Here is a 15,068-nt window from a genome sequence, read left to right on the forward strand (position 1 = left end):
AACACACCTGCTGGGCAGATGTGTGACAATACACAGACAATATATGCATGTATGTATGCATGTATGCATGCATGCGTGCGTGCGTGCGTGCATGTATGTATGTATGTATGTATGTATGTATGTATGCATGCATGTATGCATGTGTGGCCCATGAAGAGTGCTAATGAGACAGGCCACTACCTCTCAACTAGAGGATTATTACAGAGCTCTGTTTAGGGAAATCTCCCTCATGAGCATCTAGGAAGTTCTCCTCTGTGGGAGTACTGTACATCAGCCTGGTCATCCCTCAGCAGTCTGCTGCTGCTGCACAGTACGTCGGTCTCTGAAGACTACAAAGATCAGCTATAACACATCTACTTCCAATTACACCCAGTGTTCCTCTCCAATGTCCTATAGAAGGGCTCGTCAAGGCCGACCGAAAAACATCACAGCTTTACAGTGTTAATGTTGGCTAAATGAATCACATAGTCTGTCATCTCAATAGATTTATAACCGCGCACAAAACATTAACGAAATTGTCATAACATTGCTGTCATACTAACTGTATAACTGACAACCACTTTCTGCGAGGCTGGTGTAAAAACTCACCTAAGGATATTCAGATTCAAAACAGAGATCTGCCTTGCTCTCCGTTCTCTGCTGCTGCTGGCTACATGCAACAACTTACTGCACCAAACCCCTGCAGCGAGCCTCTCCTGCGCTGCTCACCCCAGCCTTGGACAAGAGCCCAGAAGAAGCCTCAACGCCACTGTCAGCTGCTACAGCCCCAGCATGAGAAGGTGATGGAATAACCCACAGCCAGCCAGCCTGCCACAGCCAACTGTCACAACCGCTGGACTACAAACATCACAACATTAGAAAATCAGGTTATTTACATGTCTTGCTGGGGTGTGTTGCATAAAGACGACATTGTCTGCAACAGATGGGCACTGCAGCATTGACAGAAGCAGGTAAGGGTTCCGGCTCAAAACTCACCACTCAGTACAGACTGTGTGCATTTGTGTTGTGCGTGTACCCTCACAGCAAAGCTATTTTAAGGTGGTTCTCTATAAATCCCACAGCATGGCCAGTCAGAGGACAGGTCATGCATAAAAAATGAGACAGACCGAGAGAGAGAGTGGGGAGACAGAGCAGAAATACACCCAGTGTCATATGGTATGCACAGACGCCTCTCAGTGAAGCAAGAGCAACAAACAAACAAACAAACCAAAGACTAGATCCATACGATGCTAATTACTGACGAATTGTATGTCATCTGCTGTGCTACAAGTACACACACTGAGGGAATGAGATAAGAGAAAGGGAAAGAGATGAAGGAGAGCGGCGCCTCAGCCACGATGCTGTAGTCTAACACCTACCTCTGCTCAGTGGTGCTGGCTACTGCTCAGGCAGCGATCTGATCCTCCTGACGTAGTGATGGGATGGAGGTAGAGCAGAGCAGGAACGGTACAGCAAGATTCCAAGAAGAAGGAGAGAGAGACAAGAGGAGAGTGGATGAATGAGACAGGACTGGTGGATGGCTCCCCTCTAGTATGCGTCCCTGTGTCAGTGGTTATGTTACTGAGTGACGGAGAGAATGAGCATGAGACAGCTAGAAAGAGACCGGGAGAGATAGAGAGAGGGAGAGAGAATGAATGTGTGTGTGATGAGTGAACCTTGCGAGTCAGTGAGAGTCCCTGAGAACAGATGCATTAAAAGGCACCCCCTACTTCCCTCACACCTCCTTTTGCACTGTCAGCAGCACTGGAGTGAGCATGCGGGGGGACAGGGGGAGAGAGCAAGAAACGGATCGAGTGTGATAAAAAATAAAAAAAGGAAGCGGGAATCGGCTTTATCCAATATTAATTAATTAAAGCGATGATTGGAGAGAACGGAGACAATGGCAGGGAACCATTTTCTCAGAGACAAGGGCAAGGCTTGTAGCTCATCACTGAAGCACAAAAAAGCCTTGAGTGGGTTCAAAGCCTGGCTGACACCGCATTATTTTTCCCTTTTTCCAGAGAGAAAACACCGCAATTAGGCTACACAATCTGACTGCCTTTCTTCTCAAAGCATTACATGAAATCTTGTATTAGACGGAGTACAAGGGCTGCAAACTACGCAATCCTTTTTGGCATCTGGTTTGAGGGGTATAATAGTAGCGGTGTACACTGACTCGATAACTGCGTTCATCAGGAAGTGCATAGACAATGTTGTTCCTACTGTGATGATTAGTACTCATCCAAACCAAAAACACCACATTTAACCATGGCATGGTGACTGGGAATATGCATGGATGTGTACAAAACAGACTGACTATGACATCAGAAAGGCAATCAGAGGCAAAACGACAGTACAGGGAGAAAGAGGAGGAGTCGCAATTCAACTGCTCAGACACCGATGTGTATGTGGCAGGGACTCCAGATAGTCATGGATTATAAAAAAGGCAAGCCAGCCACATCGCAGACACCGATGCCTCGATTCCAGATAAGCCAAACACCTCCTTCGCCCGCGTCGAGGAAAACAATGTCGGGCCACTAATGCGGGCTTCCCCACAAGCACTGTGTGCCTTTGTTCTCAGTGGCCGACATGAGAAAGTCATTTAAGTGTATTAACCCTTGCAAGGCTGCCGGCCCAGAGGGCATCCCAAGCCGCATCATCAGAGCATGTGCAGCCCAGCTGGCTGGAGTGTTTATGGTCATATTCAATTTCTCAATTTCCCAGTCTGTTGGTCCCACTTGCTTCAAGATGTCCACCATTGTTCTGATAACCAAGAAAGCGAAGGTAACTGAACTAAAAAGCCTATCGCCCCATAGCACTCACGTCTCATCATGAAATACTTTGAGAGGCTTGTTAAGGACCATATTACCTCCAACTTACACGACACCCTGGACCTACTACAATTTGCATATCACCAACAGATCCAAGGACTTAAGCAATCACAATCACACTGTACACTGCCCTATCCCACCCTGACAAGAGATATACCTAATGTAAGAATGCTGTTCATCAACTACAGCTCAGCCTTCAACACCATAGTACCCTCCAAGCTCATCACTAAGCTCAGGGCCCTGGGTCTGAACCCCTCACTGTGCAACTGGGTCCTGGACTTCCTGACAGGCCGACCCCAAGCGGTGAAGGTAGGCAACAACACCTCCGCCACACTGATCCTGAACACTGAACACAGGGGCCCCACAGGGTTGCGTGCTCAGCCGCCTCCTGCACTCCCTGTTCTCCCATGACTGCATGGCCACGCATGTTTGTGACAACAGTGGTAGGCATTAGAGGTTGACCGATTATGATTTATCAACACCGATACCGATTATTGGAGGAGGACTGTTCCATCGATGTGGATAGGGGGGTGTTCCCTCTGCTGTTCCCTCTGCTGTTTCCTGAAGTCCACAATCATCTCCTTAGTTTTGTTGACGTTGAGTGTGAGGTTATTTTCCTGACACCACACTCCGAGGGCCCTCACCTCCTCCATGTAGGCCGTCTCGTCGTTGTTGGTAATCAAGCCTACCACTGTTGTGTCGTGCGCAAACTTGATTATTGAGTTGGAGGCGTGCGTGGCCACGCAGTCGTGGGTGAACAGGGAGTATAGGAGAGGGCTCAGAACGCACCCTTGTGGGGCCCCAGTGTTGAGGATCAGCGGGGTGGAAATGTTGTTGCCTACCCTCACCACCTGGGGGCGGCCCGTCAGGAAGTCCAGTACCCAGTTGTCCCAGGGTCTCGAGCTTGATGACGAGCTTGGAGGGCACTATGGTGTTAAATGCCGAGCTGAACAGCATTCTCACATAGGTATTCCTCTTGTCCAGATGGGTTAGGGCAGTGTGCAGTGTGGTTGAGATTGCATCGTCTGTGGACCTATTTGGGCGTTAAGCAAATTGGAGTGGGTCTAGGGTGTCAGGTAGGGTGGAGGTGATATGGTCCTTGACTAGTCTCTCAAAGCACTTCATGATGACGGAAGTGAGTGCTACGGGGCAGTAGTCGTTTAGCTCAGTTACCTTAGCTTTCTTGGGAACAGTAACAATGGTGGCCCTCTTGAAGCATGTGGGAACAACAGACTGGGATAGGGATTGATTGAATATGTCCGTAAACACACCAGCCAGCTGGTTTGCGCATGCTCTGAGGGCGCGGCTGGGGATGCCGTCTGGGCCTGCAGCCTTGCGAGGGTTGACACGTTTAAATGTTTTCCTCACGTCGGCTGCAGTGAAGGAGAGTCCGCATGTTTTAGTTGCGGGCCGTGTCAGTGGCACTGTATTGGCGGGCAAAAAGTTAGTCTGCCTGGGAGCAAGACATCCTGGTCCGTGACTGGGCTGGTTTTCTTTTTGTAATCCGTGATTGACTGTAGACCCTGCCACATACCTCTTGTGTCTGAGCCGTTGAATTGAGATTCTACTTTGTCTCTATACTGACGCTTAGCTTGTTTGATTGCCTTGCGGAGGGAATAGTTACACTGTTTGTATTCGGTCATGTTTCCGGTCACCTTGCCCTGATTAAAAGCAGTGGTTCGGGCTTTCAGTTTCACGCAAATGCTGCCATCAATCCACGGTTTCTGGTTTGGGAATGTTTTAATCGTTGCTATGGGAACGACATCTTCAACGCACGTTCTAATGAACTCGCTCACCGAATCAGCGTATTCGTCAATGTTGTTGACTGACGCAATACGAAACATATCCCAGTCCACGTGATGGAAGCAGTCTTGGAGTGTGGAATCAGTTGAACAGACCTCAGCGCGGGAGCTTCTTGCTTTAGTATCTGTCTGTAGGCAGGGATCAACAAAATGGAGTCGTGGTCAGCTTTTCCGAAAGGAGGGCCGGGCAGGGCCTTATATGCGTCGCGGAAGTTAGAATAGCAGTGATCCAAGGTTTTTCCAGCCCTGGTTGCGCAATCGATATGCTGATAAAATTTAGGGAGTCTTGTTTTCAGATTAGCCTTGTTAAAATCCCCAGCTACAATGAATGCAGCCTCCGGATAAATTGATTCCAGTTTGCAAAGAGTAAAATAAAGTTCGTTCAGAGCCATCGATGTGTCTGCTTGGGGGGGAATATATACGGCTGTGATTATAATCGAAGATAATTCCCTTGGAAGATAATGCGGTCGACATTTGATTGTGAGGAATTCTAAATCAGGTGAACAGAAGGACTTGAGTACCTGTATGTTGATATGATCACACCACGTCACGTTAACCATGAAGCATACGCCCCCGCCCCTCTTCTTACCAGAAAGATGTTTGTTTCTGTCGGCGCGATGCGTGGAGAAACCAGCTGGCTGCACCGCTTCCGATTGAGTCTCTCCAGTGAGCCATGTTTCCGTGAAGCAAAGAACGTTACAGTCTCCGATGTCCCTCTGGAATGCTACCCTTGCTCGGATTTCATCAACCTTGTTGTCAATAGACTGGACATTGGCGAGAAGAATGCTAGGGAGTGGTGCACGATGTGCCCGTCTCCGGAGTCTGACCAGAAGACCGCTCCGTTTCTCCCTTTTACGACGTCTTTGTTTTGGGTCGCAGGCTGGGATCCATTCCGTTGTCCTGGGTGAAAGGCAGAACACAGGATCCGCTTCGCGAAAGTCATATTCTTGGTCGTACTGATGGTGAGTTGACGCTGCTCTTATGTTCAGTAGTTCTTCTCGACTGTATGTAATGAAACCTAAGATGACCTGGGGTACTAATGTAAGAAATAACACGGGGAAAAAAAAAAAAAAAAAGACTGCATAGTTTCCTAGGAATGCGAAGCGAGGCGGCCATCTCTGTCGGCGCCGGAAGTACTGGTTACAGTAAAACCGTTCCGTATTTTATCTAACGGATGGCATCCCTAAGTCTAAATATTGCGGTTATGTAAAATTCTGGCAAATTAGTTCGCAATGAGCCAGGAGGCCCAAACTGTTGCATATACCCTGACTTTGCGGGCAATGAACCCAAGAGAAGTGACACAATTTCACCTGGTTAATATTGCCTGCTAACCTTTCATTTAGCTAAATATGCAGGTTTAAAAATACACTGCTCAAAAAAATAAAGGGAACACTAAAATAACACATCCTAGATCTGAATTAATGAAATATTCTTATTAAATACTTTTTTCTTTACATAGTTGAATGTCAACAAAGTCACAAAAATTATCAATGGAAATCAAATGTGTCAACCCATGGAGGTCTGGATTTGGAGTCACACTCTAAATTAAAGTGGAAAACCACACTACAGGCTGATCCAACTTTGATGTAATGTCCTTAAAACAAGTCAAAATGAGGCTCAGTAGTGTGTGTGGCCTCCACGTGCCTGTATGGACCTCCCTACAACGCCTGGGCATGCTCCTGATGAGGTGGAGGATGGTCTCCTGAGGGATCTCCTCCCAGACCTGGACTAAAGCATCCGTCAACTCCTGGACAGTCTGTGGTGCAACGTGGCGTTGGTGGATGGAGCGAGACACGATGTCCCAGATGTGCTCAATTAGATTCAGGTCTGGGGAACGGGCGGGCCAGTCCATAGCATCAATGCCTTCCTCTTGCAGGAACTGCTGACACACTCCAGCCACATGAGGTCCAGCATGGTCTTGCATTAGGAGGAACCCAGGGCCAACCACACCAGCATATGGTCTCACAAGGGGTCTGAGGATCTCATCTCGGTACCTAATGGAAGTCAGGCTACCTCTGGCGAGCACATGGAGGGCTGTGCGGCCCCCCAAAGAAATGCCACCCCACACCATGACTGACCCACCGCCAAACCGGTCATGCTGGAGGACGTTGCAGGCAGCAGAACGTTCTCCACGGCGTCTCCAGACTGTCACGTCTGTCACGTGCTCAGTGTGAACCTGCTTTCATCTGTGAAGAGCACAGGGCGCCAGTGGCGAATTTGCCAATCTTGGTGTTCTCTGGCAAATGCCAAACGTCCTGCACGGTGTTGGGCTGTAAGCACAACTTCCACCTGTGGACGTCGGGCCCTCATACCACCCTCATGGAGTCTGTTTCTGACCGTTTGAGCAGACACATGCACAAAGCATTTGTATTCAAAATGTAACTAGTACTTTTAGGTGTCAGGGTAAATGTATGGAGTAAAATGTACAGTATTTTCTTTAGGAATGTAGTGAAATAAAAGTTATCAAAAATATATATTTGCATGATATGGGCAAATAATCTAGGACTTTTTTTAACCAAATGCTGCAGTTGCAATTTGACTTGCGAATTAGAGCAAAACTGTTGGAATGGAAATATGACTAATCTAATTCTATAGTTAGAATAGTGGGCACTTTGAATACAGTGTTGTTTGAGATGACAACAAATTAAAATGCCAGTGAGGAGTTATTTTGACAGGGTCAGAACTAAAGTGTTGCTAAGTGTTTCCTAGGGGACCCTATAAGCTTTGGCTGCATTGCATGTTCTCTTAGCTACTTCATGTAGCTATTCTTGCTTTGCATATTCCTCTTTAGATACTGTTGCACAAACATGCTGATTTAGGTCTACACCATCACTAATATTATCAGGCTGTATAACTAATTATGTTAGCTAGATAAGTTTGTTCGTACTCAGTACATTTATTATTATTATTATTATTATTAATTATTATGTAAGTTGTTGCTGGAGAAGGCGCCAGGCGTTTTACGTGCCCCCAGCCGATTGCGTTTTTTGTTCGTTCATTTGCGTTGTTTATAAGTTTACTTATTTTGTACATAACGTTGCCGCTACCGTCTCTTATGCCCGAAAATAACTTCTAGACATCAGGACTGCAATTACTCACCACGGACTAGCAGAATCTTTTTTTCCATTTCACGACTCTGACGCAAAGGATATACTGCTTCCTCGGGAACAGGTCCCGATCCCCGTGATCAGCGTGAAGAGGAGGCAGAGAAAGAGGGGCCGATAACTGCCTGTTAAGCGAATGCGGAGTCAGGGTATATGCAACAGTTTGGGCAGCCTGGCTCATTGCGAACTATTTTGACAAAACATTGAAGGTTGTGAAATGTAACAACAATATTTAGACTTAGGGATGCCACCTGTTAAATAAAATACAGAACGGTTCCGTATTTCACCGAAATAAACGTTTTGTTTTCGAAATAATAGTTTCCGGATTCAACCATATTAATGACCAAAGGCTCGTATTTCTGTGTGTTATAACTAAGTCTATGATTTGATAGAGCAGTCTGACTGAGCGATGGTAGGCAGCAGCAGGCTCGCAAGCATTCATTCAAACAGCACTTTTGTCAGCAGCTCTTCGCAAGCACAGCGCTGTTTATGACTTCAAGCCTATCAGCCTAATGGCTGGTGTAACCGATGTGAAATGGCTAGCTAGTTAGCAGGGTGCGCGCTAATAGCGTTTCAAATGTCACTAGCTCTGAGACTTGGAGTAGTTATTCCCCTTGCTCTGCAAGGCTTTGATCTCAAAACAAGTGCATCTACTCACTATTGCTCGTGCTGTAACACAGTCCAGTTCAAAGTAAATGGCACAGATCCATATGGCAATGATCCATTTGTATATAGGCCTACTGTAGCTCTGATTGGTTATGCTGCACCAGTCTGTGTAGAGTATGGGTGGAGTAGTGTGTTCGTCAATGCAATAGAATCCTACTCCTATGCGTTCTGCCTACAACAAAATCTCTTGCATAGTTGGTTTTGTTTCAGTATGTCGCATTGAAAGGGTCTAATATTGCGTTGATTCAAACACAATTGCCACAGTAAAGGGAAACGTTGATAGTGTTAACAGGGAAAACTCTAGAACAGTGGTCACCAACCTTTTCTGAGTCAAGATCAAGCCGAGATCCTCCACTCAGATATTTTTCTTAACATGACTTAAAAAAAATAAGCCTATGAAACTTTAAATCAATTAAAAACAGTGCTGTAGCAATGAGGTTTGTGACGTAACCTATTGGCCCAATACATTATCACTGAATATTGACTTTGCTTGAATTGCTCTGCCAATGGATTGTTCATTTTTGTAATTTATTTTTTATGTAGGCTATATGGTCGCACCGCTAAAAGATCCGTTGTATTACTTGTGAAGCACAGCTGAGTGAGCATACATTAAAATCATGAGCTTTTTATTTTACTGGGCTGATGGTGCCTGCATCTGGTGGTCAGTCTCAGGTGTGGGAGAGAGCAGCAGACTGAACATCCCTCTGCTCTCCCTTTCCTCCACGGACTAAAAAAGGACACTGATGACAAAACTCGAGTCGCACCGCATTACTTCTGCGTCATGCATAAATTAAAGTTCTTACTCCTATGAACAGAGAAAGTGAAATATTCCTAGATATTAATACCCAAGCCGCTAATAACACCAACTCAAGCCTATCCATACACTTTCCTTCTCATTCATTAAGGCTGCCGTGCTTGTTGTAGCTCTGAGTAGAAATAGGAACGTGCATTTATGGCTTATAAAAGTGTTTAATACAAAGTGTTGACAAGTTCTTACTCAGCACTAAACATGAACTCACTCAAACAGAAGTGCTTTGTTGTATTCGTTTAAAGTCTCTAGTCAGTTTTAAATGTTTTAAAACCTTACAGTATCAACTTTGCTGTAGCTTTCCATTATACCTGCTACGTTACTGCAGACATGGTAATCTGAGCTAGAGGTCGACCGATTAATCGGAATGGCCAATTAATTAGGGCTGATTTCAAGTTCATAGCAATCGGTAATCAGCATTTATGGACACCGATTATGGCCGATTACATTGCACTCCCCGAGGAGACTGCGTGGCAGGCTGACCACCTGTTATGCGAGTGCCGCAAGGAGCCAAGGTAAGTAGCTAGCTAGCATTAAACTTATCTTTATAAAACACAATCAATCTTCACATAATCACTAGTTAACTACACATGGTTGATGATATTACTAGTTTATCTAGCTTGTCCTGCGTTGCATATAATCGATGCCTGTTAATTTATCATCGAATCATAGCCTACTTCGCCAAATGGGTGATGATTTAACAAGCGCATTCACGAAGAAAATCACTGCCGTTGCACAAAATGTGTACCTAACTATAAACATCAATGCCTTTCCTTAAAATCAATACACATTTTTAACCTGCATATTTAGTTAATATTGCCTGCTAAAATGAATTTATTTTAACTAGGGAAATTGTCACTTATTGCATTCTGTGCAAGCAGAGTCAAGGTATATGCAGCAGTTTGGGCTGCCTGGCTCGGTGCGAACTGTGTGAACACCATTTATTCCTAACAAAGACCGTAATTAAATTTGACAGAATTGTACATAATTATGGACATAACATTGAAGGTTGTGCAATGTAACAGCAATATTTAGACTCAGGGATGCCACCTATTAGATAAAACACGGAATGGTTCCGTATTTCATTGAAAGAATAAACGTTTTGTTTTCTAAATTAGTGTTTCCGGATTTGACCATATTAACTACGTAAGGCTCGTATTTCTGTGTTATATTATAATTAAGTCTATGATTTGAACGCATTCATTCAAACAGCACTCCTGCATTTTCCAGCAGCACTTCGCTGTGCTTCAAGCATTGTGCCGTTTAAGACTAGCCTATCAACTCCCGAGATTAGGCTCGCAATACTATAGTTCCTATAAGAATTTCCATTAGTCAAAGGTATATGAAATACAAATGGTAGAGAGAAATAGTCCTATAATAACAACCTAAAACTTCTTACCTGGGAATATTGAAGACTCATGTTAAAACGAACCACCAGATTTCATATGTTCTCATGTTCTGAGCAAGGAACTTAAACGTTAGCTTTCTTACATAGTACATATTGCACTTTTACTTTCTCCAACACTTTGTTTTTGCATTATTTAAACCAAAATTAACATGTTTCATTATTTATTTGAGACTAAATAGATTTTATTGATGTATTATATTATGTTATTATAAAGGTGTTCATTCAGTATTGGTGTAATGGTCATTATATATAAAAAATAATTACAATATAAAATAAATCAGCCAATTAAATTGGTATCATCTTTTTTAGGTCCTACAATAATATCGGTGTTGAAAATCATAAAATCGGTCGACCTCTAATCTGAGCCATCCAATTGGCCAGTGGAAGGCATAATAGTGCACTTGATATGCTCTCCGCGCCCACCGAGGAGGCAGAGTTTGTGCCTTCAGCCACATGAAATGGTTAAACATGGCAGTTTGCCTACCCCATGGGCACCTGAAATTGGGTGCACCTACCACTAAAAAAAATAAAGCTTTATCATTGGGTTTTTTGCAGAAATATTTGTTGATCGTCTTGGCATGCTTTGGAGATCGACTGGTTGGTGACCGCTGCTGTAGAAAGTGTAGTGAAGTTAAATCATGTGTTTCTCTCAGTGGACTGATATTTCCTTGTTCTGCGCAGCAGTCCCAGGGGAGCTGTGTGGCAGTATCGGGCTAGGGGTAACATTTCTCCAGCTTCTGTGCCAGCTGTACCACCTCGCGTCAACCCTTGTCACATGTCCCAGCAGGGTCCCACAGACGGAAGACTAGGGGGCATAAATGCCATGTCTCTCCATTGGAAGTTGAAGGACCACTGGAATGCAGCTTGGGCTTCTTCGAACCCTTTTCCATTATTAACATGATCACAGTTCCCAGGTGAGTATGCGCTGTATGCCCAGAGTGAGTGTCTGAAGTGAATTAGGATGTTCTCCTCTGGATCAGAGCCAGGCAATGACATAAGGGAGATCTGGGCACCATCTGTGCTCCTGTCCCTGACAGGCATTTAAGTGTTTGCCCTCCTCACTACCAACTGGGCACATATACACACACAGTTGAAGTTGGAAGGGCTGGAGTCATTAAAACGTATTTATTTTTCAACCACTCCACAAATCTCTTGTTAACCTTTTATGGCTGCATCCCTGGTTCTCAATTTCCACCTGAAGACATACCCTAATCTTAACTGCCTGTAGCTCAGCCCCAGAGGCAAGGATATGCATATTCTTGGTATCATTTGAATGGAAACATTCTAAGTTTGTGGAAATGTTAATTGGATGTAGGAACATATAACACAGTAGATCTGGTGTTAGAAAAGAGAAAGAACATATTGTTTTTTTATTGTTGTAGCATCATCTTTCACATGTAGTAGAATAGCCACAGTCAGATAGGATGCTGGAGATAATTAATGGATAACACAAGGGCAACTGTAGGTGTGCAAAGTTTCAGACTGATAACTTCAGGAATGGCATTTAGCATAAAGTCACCCAGGTGTCCCACACAAGTTGCCCAAATGTACCCAAGTGGCCAAATCGGTGAAATGACCTATAACTATATACATTAGTGCAAATAACTATATACAACATATCAAAAAGCAATTCTAAACACACACAATTTTTTTTTTTTAAACAGTACATCCTTTGGAAGTACTCTACACAATATTTTGCTGCCTGTGCCATGTCCCATAGCAAGCTGAACAAGTGGTGCAGTTCATGGGACACAGAACACAACGACACCTCCAAGCTGTGACCTTTTGGCCCTGAGGCACAGTCATGCCTGCAGTAATGAACACCACTGGAGGTAAAACAGGTAGATTGGCACCGGGGGCTCCCAGTCAGAGTCACTATCACTGTGAAAGAAAACATTTAAAAAAAAATTGTATTGTGTGAGCCTTTTATCATCACATAAAATAAACATGTATTGTATAGAGCAGAGGGAACAGTCACCAAGGTGAAGTGCTGTTCCATTCAACTCCGGCCATTGTTGTGGGCCTGACCTCCCCTGAACAGCACCCAGTGGCTATTTCATATGGAAATGGAGAGGAGTAGCAGGCGCAGCAGCGGCCATGTGTGTTTGCTGTTCTACTCCATTCCAGTTGAAAAAAAATAGAAAATATATACACTGCTCAAAAAAATAAAGGGAACACTAAAATAACACATCCTAGATCTGAATGAATGAAATATTCTTATATTCTTATTAAAGGTGCTGACAAGAAAATCACAAATTATCAATGGAAATCAAATTTATCAACCCATGGAGGTCTGCATTTGGAGTCACACTCAAAATTAAAGTGAAAAACCACACTACAGGCTGATCCAACTTTGATAATGTCCTTAGAACAAGTCAAAATGAGGCTCAGTAGTGCGTGTGTGGCCTCCACGTGCCTGTATGACCTCCCTACAACGCCTGGGCATGCTCCTGATGAGGTGGCGGATGGTCTCCTGAGGGATCTCATCCCAGACCTGGACTAAAGCATCTGCCAACTCCTGGACAGTCTGTGGTGCAACGTGGCGTTGGTGGATGGAGCGAGACACGATGTGCCAGATGTGCTCAATTGGATTCAGGTCTGGGGAACGGGCGGGCCAGTCCATAGCATCAAAGCCTTCCTCTTGAATGAACTGCTGACACTCCAGCCACATGAGGTCTAGCATTAGGAGGAACCCAGGGCCAACCACACCAGCATATGTTCTCACAAGGGCTCTGAGGATCTCATCTCGGTACCTAATGGCAGTCAGGCTACCTCTGGCGAGCACATGGAGGGCTGTGCGGCCCCCCAAAGAAATGCCACCCCACACCATGACTGACCCACCGCCAAACCAGTCATGCTGGAGGATGTTGCAGGCAGCAGAACGTTCTCCACGGCGTCTCCAGACTCTGTCACGTCTGTCACGTGCTCAGTGTGAACCTGCTTTCATCTGTGAAGAGCACAGGGCGCCAGTGGCGAATTTGCCAATCTTGGTGTTCTCTGGCAAATGCCAAACGTCCTGCACGGTGTTGGGCTGTAAGCACAACCTCCACCTGTGGACGTCGGACCCTCATACCACCCTCATGGAGTCTGTTTCTGACCGTTTGAGCAGACACATGCACATTTGTGGCCTGCTGGAGGTCATTTTGCAGGGCTCTGGCAGTGCTCCTCCTGTCCTCCTTGCACAAAGGCAGAGGTAGCGGTCCTGCTGCTGGGTTGTTGCCCTCCTACGGCCTCCTCCACGTCTCCTGGTGGCGCCTTCATGCTCTGGACACTACGCTTACAGACAGAGCAAACCTTGCCACAGCTCGCATTGATGTGCCATCCTGGATGAGCTGCACTACCTGAGCCACTTGTGTGGGTTGTAAACTCCGTCTCATGCTACCACTAGAGTGAGAGCATCGCCAGCATTCAAAAGTGACCAAAACATCAGCCAGGAAGCATAGGAACTGAGAAGTGGTCTGTGGTCATCACCTGCAGAAACACCCCTTTATTGGGGGTGTCTTGCTAATTGCATATAATTTCCACCTGTTGTCTATTCCAGTTGCACAACAGCATGTGAAAAAACAATCAGTGCTGCTTCCTAAGTGGACAGTTTGATTACGCAGAAGTGTGATTGACTTGGAGTTACATTGTGTTGTTTAAGTGTTCACTTTATTTTTTTGAGCAGTGTATATTGGACATGGAATATATATATCACCCACACCATTGCAAAAACAAATATATATACACACACACTTCATAAAACGGCATTATCACTTACCCCTCCAGAAGTACGTCCAGCTCCTCAGTTCCTGTTTGAATCATAACACTCAAAGATTCCTCAAACTAAAAAAAATCTGTCTCACTTTCATCACTTTAGACTTTGACTTTGCTTTTCCTGATTTATTTGCCATGATATCTTCAATGAAATCATTGAAAATACAACTTTCCCAAATACTGCTGCGCGTAACAAGAGTGACAGCAAGTCCTCTGATAGTCAAGGCGAGAATGGAGTTCCTTACGCGTGCATTTACAAACAAGGAATGGTGGTCCAACCCAAAGCCATTACATACTGGCGTTTACCTCAGCTCATTGGCTATATACCCAGCTAGATTTCAAGAAGATCAGTGGTCATAGGGCAGAAATAGTCAATCAATGAAGCTTCGCTAAAATTATTGGTGCGCAAGGAAGTAATTGCTCTTCGTCTTCAAATCAGTTCACGTCGGTCAATACTCCCCACAAAAAAAACAATGACGTTTGGCTGTGTTGCAAACATCCAGAGTAATGCACTGAAACCAACGCTCCGTAAAAATTAAAAAATCTATAGAGATGGAATTCACGGCATAAATGGTTAACAAAATGTTTCGATTTAGGCTATAAAAATGGATTTTATCAAAGAAAACATCACTTTATTTGATCACTGGGACCCTCAGGAAGAGATAAGAGCAAGATATCAGAATGCAAGTCATAATTTTACATTCAGATGTGAAT

The 15,068-nt window shown here is 44.7% G+C and overlaps 1 protein-coding gene across 9 annotated transcripts in view; it reads right to left on the reverse strand.

Moving 5' to 3' along the window:
* The window catches only part of kcnab2a (potassium voltage-gated channel subfamily A regulatory beta subunit 2a), a 133,944-nt gene that overhangs the window by 110,630 nt on the left and 8,246 nt on the right, over window positions 1-15,068 (reverse strand). For 4 of the 9 annotated variants that reach the window (XM_052526828.1, XM_035777639.2, XM_035777638.2 and 1 more), the window contains exon 2: window positions 1,359-1,405. The exons of 3 other annotated variants lie outside the window; for them this stretch is intronic. The gene's annotated coding sequence lies outside the window, so the exon portion shown is untranslated. Of the gene's footprint in view, window positions 1-588; window positions 608-1,358; window positions 1,723-15,068 lie in introns of those variants that run through there. 2 more of the 9 variants (XM_052526825.1, XM_052526831.1) reach the window with 2 other exon arrangements.

The sequence above is a fragment of the Oncorhynchus keta genome, chromosome 10 (assembly GCF_023373465.1).
Source record: "Oncorhynchus keta strain PuntledgeMale-10-30-2019 chromosome 10, Oket_V2, whole genome shotgun sequence".
Taxonomy (NCBI): domain Eukaryota; kingdom Metazoa; phylum Chordata; class Actinopteri; order Salmoniformes; family Salmonidae; genus Oncorhynchus; species Oncorhynchus keta.